We start from the raw sequence: 7,985 nt of genomic DNA on the forward strand, positions 1-7,985 counted from the left end.
AAAGTGGCATTTTTGCGGAGTCCCTAAGGAGATGAAGGGGGATGAATGTGCCAGAAGAATCTGCCATCTCAGGTCACTCTCAGCGCCACAAGATCCCTCCACCCAAAGTTCCCCTTTGTCCCAAGCTACCCACGTCACAAGAAAGAGACAAAAAGCAATTATTGGAATAAAGGACCACTCACCATAGAGGAAGACGGTTTTCGCAGAGAAACCTTGGAGAGCTTGCTCAGGTGACTAGCCTAGGTCTGTAGATGTGTTCTGTATTTTATGACATATTTGTTGTTGTGGTCGTTGTTGAAGCGAGCTCTCTGCCCAACGTGGGGCTTGAACTCACGACCCTGAGATCAAAGGTCGCACGCTCTACCGACTGAGCCAGCCCGGCGCCCCATTTTAGGACATATTTGTAACTTCGAGGCACCAAAGAACTGAAAGTGTAATTGCTGTCCACCTATAGATTGGGCCATTCTGCCCACTCCCATTCTTGCTTGCAGAATATCGGCATCAAATAGCAGTCTTAATCTGAGCAAGTCTGTAGCCCTTTGTTGTCAGAACACAAGCCATACGTCTATCTGTTCAAAGAGCTTCCCAAGAGAAAAGAACAGAACGTTTGAAGATCTGAGGCAGGAGTACGTGGGTGAGTTTGCCTTTGGGGTCAGTGTGGCTGGAGTGGGGGAAGGCAGGCAAGAGCGGTAGGGGACAAGGTCACAGAGGTCCCAGGGTCCAGGTCACGCAAGTCACGTAGCGAGGGAGTGGGCGAATCGGGATTTAACAAAGACCTCTCTGACGCCAAAGTCATCACCTCTGATGGACTTTAGAATATAGAAACTACCAGATGGCATGCCCTCATTCTCCCACTGCCAAAGCTTCCCCTCCAATCCACATCAGTATTTTTTAGAATGAAGAATAGTCTTCCTCCACATAAAGGACAAACTTCTCCAGGAGGGTTCTAGATCCCAGCCTTCTTCTTCTTCTTCTTTTTTTTTTGTAATGTTTATGGACTTATTTTGAAAGAGAAAGAGTGGGCGTGAACGGGGGGAGGGGCAGAGAGACAGGGGAGAGAATCCCAAGCAGGCTCCTCGTGGACAGTGTCCCATGCGGGCCTTGATCTCAAGAACCATGAGGTCACGACCTGAGCCGAAAATAAGAGTTGGGTGCTTAATCGGCTGAGCCACCCAGACGTCCCCCAGATCCCAGTCTTCTTACTTTTTCAAAGGTATTGTTCCTGCAAGCTGTGCAAATACTACTTTTCTAGGTGATCTCATCAAGTCACTGGTGTTAACCCCCATTTATAGACCACCTCTGTCTCCACCTTGCACTTTCTATCTGAGCTCCATGTTTATTTATGTGTTCTGTTGATCTATTTATTTAAAATAAATTTTTAGGTTTATTTTGAGAGACAGAGAGAGCGCACGTGCACGAGTGGGGGAGGCGCAGAGAGAGAGAGGGAGACACAGAAGCCGAAGCAGGCTCCGGGCTCCGAGCTGTCACCACAGAGCCCGACGCGGGGCTTGAACTCACGAAACCCTGAGATCCTGACCTGAGCCACAACCAAGAGTCGCACGTTTAACTAACTGAGCCACCCAGGGGCCCCAAGTTCTCACTGGTTTTGGCTGGTGGTATTTTGCGGGCACGGAACGAGCTGTTCCAAGCTGAGCCAGCTGGTGCCTCTAGTTGGGGGAGCTACGTCTGGCCCCCCGGGATACAGACAGCTTCCTGAGCAGGTGCTCCGTGTGGTGGGATGCTCCCTGTCCGTGGCAGACGAAGAGGGGCATTCAGGTCCATAGTTTAGTGTGGCAGGATCTGGATCTTTCTTGCTGGTGCTGACCTGGTGTCTTTGGGTAGGGAGGGAAATTTCAGGTCATTTCCTGTCTGGGTGCTTGTTGAGGTGAGATCCCCTTTGCCGGCTTCCCAGGGGTCACTCATCATTCCTTTGGCGGGGGGGGGGGGGGGGGGGGGCGGGCCTCCACACATTTTGAATTTCCAAATTTCCGTCTCCATTCTGTGCCTCTTCTCTGAGTTCCATACTTGCGTATTCCATCGTTTACTTAACAGGACCATTTTCAGGCCTAACGGATGGCTCACGTCTAGGATATTTTTGATCGTTTCTATCCTCGCCATTTGCTTATTCAATCCTTGTCTTAGCGTGGCTCCCTTGGGAAGCGTTCCTCAGGACCCGGTTGAGCTTAGTGGGTAGGCTATTCACTAGAAAGTGTTATTAGCAGTAACACTTGTGGAAGGGGAAGGAAGGAAGCAGGGCTGGGCACAGGGAGGAGTCCAGGTATGATGCACCCCCAAGGAAGATCCCACGAGCAGCTCGAGAGCAAGAATAAGCCTTAATAATTGTTGCAAATTTGGCCAGGTCAGCTGGGCTCGTATATGCTCCATGAATCGATCCTACCTTGGACTTGGGCCACCTGGGAAGGGGTGTGGCCTGGGCTGAGGCCGCTAGCTTTAGGCCAGCTGCAGCTAAAGGCTGTCTTCAAACAGCACGCCCAGCAGCTGGGGCAACACGCCTTTCACCGAAGTGGGATCCGAGTGGCACGTCGGATCTGCGTACGTAACCACACTCCTGACCCGATGGGCCCTGTTCATCTCAGCCCGGTGGGATCGCATAGACCGGCACAGGGTGAGTGCCACACCCGTCCGAAAACTTCTTCCCTCGGCCGTGTGATGTGCTAGAAGGTTTCCCGGCCCCCGCAGCGCTTCCTGGGAGCCCATCCACAGAGGGCCCACCCTGGCCTCAGCAGAATACCAGCCGAGCGTTTCCCCCGGCCCTACCGGGTACACCAGTTCGCGCGGGTCCCTTCAGGCCACGATTTCCTCCCCAGCCTGCTTGCCAGGTGAGAGAGCTCTCTGCCTGAACCGTGGCGTGCTCGCTGGCCAGGATCTCCCCCACCAGCCACCCCTGCGCTAGCGAGGAATTTCTTCCCGGGTCCCCACAGTGTCGCCCTTCAGAGTTACCCCTAGCCCTCTGTGTGTCTCGTCGAGAGCCCTTTAGACGTGGCGACCCTTGTGGAGTTTCTTTGGGGGTGGGCGACCATAACGATGCGTCATGACGATGTGGGTGTTTTCACGTGTGCCTATCGGCCACGGGGACGTAACCTTTTGTGGCTTTTCCGATGCCTTTGCTCAGCTTCCGGGAGCGTTTGCGTTATTGTTGACCTGTGTTGGCTTTTTGACTTGATATGGAATATTGTTGACTTGCGTGGGACTTCACCTAGAATATATACATAGATGCGCGAGGGAGATTTGCTCCTAGACCAGCCTGTTTTCTCTTTTGAGTAACACCACCAGCAGAGAAGCCAATTAGCTTGCTACCCTCTCCAGGCAAAAAACTCACTTTAGGTGACTTAAAGGGCACAGCTGTTCATCATCTGACCGCGAACGAGTCTGGTCTTTCCATGGGAAGCTTCTGACTAGAACCTACAAATGTAAGCACCCGGGCCCCTAGAATTTCCAAACAATGTCGTTTTTTGGTTTTTGGGTTTTTTTTTTTTTTTTTTTTGAGTCGCTCTGTGCCGTTTGTCTGCACACACGGTTCTTCCCTCAAGTTACACGTTCACCACCGGACCGCTCGGTATCCCAAGCTTAAGTGCACGTCTGAGAATTCAATTCACAGAAGGAGACAGCCACCCTAAATCCACCCCGCAAACGCATTGCCTGAAATCTTGATCTCCCATGAAAATGCGCTGTCACTTCTCTTCAAACGGCCGATCGTTCCTGGAAGGGGGAAGTGAAGGCAGAAGGTATACATGGGGCACTGCTTTAACCCGGAACCGAGGACGGGGCTGCAGCGTTCGCGTCGAGACATTTTAAGGTGTCCAGATGCAAAGAATGATGGGGGCCGGGTCTATCGAACCGGAGTCAGCGTCGGGTTCGTTCACCTTCTATTTAACCCCTCCGGGATGTGCTGTCCAAGCAAAGCCCACGGTTCTGCCTCTCTGCGCCCGGGACCCGCGGCACGGACCACTCTCGTGCAAGTGCATTCACAACCTGCCAGGTGGTACACAGTTGGAGTTGAAGCCGAATCCCAACAGCCAAGGTTCTGTAATCCTTGCCCCTCCCTTCATAAAAGGTGTGGCCGCTTGGAGGGGAAAAGGAAATTTCCAAAAGCCGATTGAATTAATCTGGGATTTGGGTTACCAGAGGATTCGTCAGAGATTCCTTCCCCTCTGCTCCTTATTTACATTGTACCGCTTTTAACAGCGCAGTTGGATTAGAAATGAGTTCTGAATAGCGTCCCTAGGGCTGTCCTTCTTAAAGTGGAGAAGGGCATTGATGGTTTCTTATTGCCTTCCGTGCTAATTTCCTTTTGCTTCTATTTCCTCTTCCAGTGGTGGTCTTTTTCCTGTTCTCTGGGACCGGTTCTGGGTAAAAAAAATTTTTTTTGCATGTTTATTTCTTGAGAGAAAGAGTGTGAGCGGGGGCGGGGCACAGAGAGAGGGGGAGACACAGAATTCGAAGCAGGCTCTGGGCTGTCAGCACAGAGGCCAAAGCAGGGCTCGAACCCACGAACCGTGAGACGGTGACCTGAGCCCAAGTTGGACGCTTAACTGACTGAGCCACCCAGGCCCCACCCCCCACCCCCGCCCTTCTGTTTTTTTAAAAATTTCTCTCCATGGGGCGCCTGGGTGGCTCAGTCAAATAAGGGTCTGACTCTTATTGTCAGCTCAGGTCACGATCTCTCGGTCTGTGGGTTCGAGCCCCGCGTCGGGCTTTGTGCTGATAGCTCGGAGCCCGGAGCCTGCTTCGGATTCTGTGTCTTCCTCTCCCCTTTGTGTCCTATCAAAAATAAACATTAAAAAATTAAAAGAAATAAATGTTAAAGAAAATTTCTCTCCATTTAAGATTCTGTTGCTAATGTCTAGCCCTGGACCATATATCCTTGTAGAACATTCCATTGTGTCTTCAGAGGAACAAGCCTAATGAAAGGTGTGCTACAAACTTGTATACAGGATCTGAGGAGGGGGCTAGATTAACGGAACCATTGGTAATTCCGTAGCAGGGATTTTTGGTTTCTGTGGGTTCCCTACCCACCATGTGCAATTAGAAGGAAAATAAAATCATAAACGGAAGTCCTCTTTTGACACTTTCGTGGTAGGTGAAATCTGTTTCTAGAATTTCTGGCATAATTGTTAATATTGTGGCCCATGTATGAGCAATTCATAATTCTGAGCAAGCATGGCCTGGTTCATCTGGGGACAGGGATGGATTTCTGTACTAGAAGGTGCTGTGAAAATTCAGCTCTTACGGGGGCGCCTGGGTGGCTCAGTGGGTTAAGCGTCTGACTCTTGGTTTCGGCTCGGGTCATGACCTCACCATTCGTGAGTTCGAACCACCACCCCCCCCCCCCCATCGGGCTCTGTGCTGATGTTCAGAGCCTGCTTGGGATTCTCTCCTTCCCTCTCTTTCTGCCCCTCCCCTCCTCTCTTTCTTTCTCTCTCTCTCAAAAGAAAGGAAAACACTAAAAATAATTTAAAATCGAAGGACTACAGTAGCAACTTCCCAGTCAATATAGGAATGGTTTCTATAGCGGATCAGGGGTTCTCGATATTTGGTAATGAGTCAGAGGATTGGATGTGTACAAAATCCCAGGTGCTTCTCATGTGCAAATCGAATTACAAAACCCTGAACCCCAAGAGTATATGCTGCTGGTGTCTGACAGAATGGTAAAGTACATGAGGTTTCCTGTTTTTTTGTTTAGTGAGGTATAATTTCCATACAATAAAGCGCACTGATTTTAAGTTTGCGCCTCAATTAATTTTGACAAATTTGATAACCTGTGTGATCGCCCTCCCTCAAACTCTGATTTCTCTCACCATAAATTTGATTTGCTTTTCTTTTTTTTTTAACATCTCCTATAAATGCGATCATACAGTCTGTACTCTTTGTTTTTGTTTGTTTTTTAATTTTTTTAAATTTATTTTTGAGACCAGAGACAGAGCATGAGCAGGGGAGGGGCAGAGAGAGGGGGAGACACAGAATCCGAAGTGGGCTCCAGGCTCCTAGCTGTTGGCACAGAGCCCGACGCGGGGCTCGAACTCACGGAGCGTGAGATCATGACCCGAGCCGAAGTCGGACGCTCGACCGACTGAGCCACCCAGGTACCCCCCCCCCCCAGGCTGTACTCTTTTGAAAGGATCGGTCCCTCAGCAAAATACTGCTGCAATGTATCCATGTTTTGTAGGTAAACATTTTTCCTTTCTCTGTACTATCCCATTGTGGGAATATGCCATAATCTGTCCATATTTCTGTTCACAGACAGTCGGGTTGTTTCCACTTTTGACTGTTTTCACTCAAGTGGCTCTGAACAGTCTTGCACAAGTATTTTGGTGGAGGAACGTCTTCATTCCTGTTGGGTGAATCCCTAAAACGTGGGAGGGTCTGTGCTTAACTTTATGAGAAACCGCCAAACAGTTGTTCGGTGTAATCGTATCGTTTTCCGTTCCCTGCAGTGATGTACGAGAGGGTTCTGGTTGCCTAACAACCTTGCCGGCATTTGCTATTAGAGACCTAGTTTACGTTTCAGCCGTTCTAGTAGGTATGAAGTACAGACAGGTCGTAGTTTTAATTTCCATTTTCTTTATGGCTGATGCTATTGAACGCTTGCGTTTTTTTCTTCTTCTTCCGGGTTTATTGAGATATTATTGTCATGTATGTGAGCTTAAGGCATAAACTGTGATAATTGGATAGATAGCAAAGTGATTGCCGCAATAAGGTTGGTTAATGCTTTCATCCCCTGTCACAATTACCGCTCTGTGTGTTGTGGTTGGGGGTGAGGATGGGGAGGGTGATAATATTTCAGATTTATTCTCTTAACAACTTTCAAGCCTTGTTAATTACAGTCGCCATGCTTTACATTCCAGGCCCTAGAGCTCCTTCACCTCCGGGGCACCTGGGTGGCTCAGGTCAGGATCTCAGGGTCGTGGGATCGAGCCCCTAGTCGAGGTCCACGTCGGGCATGGAGCCTAAGATTCTCTCTCTCCCTCTGCCCCTCTCCCCCACTCACTCTCACGCACTCTCTCTCTCAAACAAAAAATTAAATAAATAAAAAGAACTCAACTCAGAGGTGCAAATCTGTCCCCTTTGAGCAATAATCTCCTCGTTTTCTCTACCCCTAGCCCCTGGTAACCGTCATTCTACACTGTTTCTATGAGTTTGGCTGCTGTGGATTCTGTGTGTAAAGGAGGACATACAACAATTATCTTTTTCTGCCACTTCTAATGCTCTTGTGGTCCATCTGCGTTGTAGCAAAAGGCAGCATTTCCTTCTTTTTATGGCTGAGTGATATTCCATTGTGCATATATCCACCATATTTTCTTTATCAGTTCATCTGTTAAAAAAAAATTTTTTTTTTTACCGTTTATTTATTTTTGAGACAGAGAGAGACAGAGCATGAACGGGGGAGGGTCAGAGAGAGGGAGACACAGCATGTGAAACAGGCTCCAGGCTCTGAGCAGTCAACACAGAGCCCGACGCGGGGCTCGAACTCACGGACCGCGAGATCGTGACCTGAGCCGAAGCCGGACGCTCAACCGACTGAGCCACCCAGGCGCCCCATCAGTTCATCTGTTGATGGACACGTAGGTTGTTTCCATGCCTTCGCTATTGTGAATAATGTTGCAATGAACGTGGAGGTGCGGATAACTCTTCTGGATGGCGTTTTCGTTTCCTTCGGATAGGTACCGAGGGGTGTGATTACTGGACCCTGTGGTAGCCCTCTTTTTACTTTTCTGAAGACGCTTCACCCTGTTTTCCACAGTGATTGTAGCCATTTACATTTCTGCCAACCAGGCACAGGGTCCCTTCCTCCACACCCTCGACAACACTTGTCTCTTTTTGCTAACGGCCATTCTAACGGGGGGTTAGAGTGGCGACGAGTGATGTACCTGAAGACTGGCGAAACCAATCTTCCACAGTGAAAGCCATAAAGGAGGCCACGCTGAGAAGAGTAGAAGGGACGGTCACTTGGTTGGGGACCAAAC

The 7,985-nt window shown here is 49.5% G+C and overlaps 1 non-coding gene across 1 annotated transcript; it reads right to left on the reverse strand.

Annotated features, from left to right (window-relative positions):
• Window positions 1-309: 309 nt before the first annotated feature.
• On the reverse strand, window positions 310-382 carry TRNAK-UUU (transfer RNA lysine (anticodon UUU)). Its single transcript has one exon. It is a non-coding gene; the product is annotated as a tRNA-Lys (tRNA).
• Window positions 383-7,985: the final 7,603 nt, after the last annotated feature.

Source organism: Panthera uncia, chromosome X (assembly GCF_023721935.1).
Source record: "Panthera uncia isolate 11264 chromosome X, Puncia_PCG_1.0, whole genome shotgun sequence".
NCBI classification, from domain to species: Eukaryota; Metazoa; Chordata; class Mammalia; order Carnivora; family Felidae; genus Panthera; species Panthera uncia.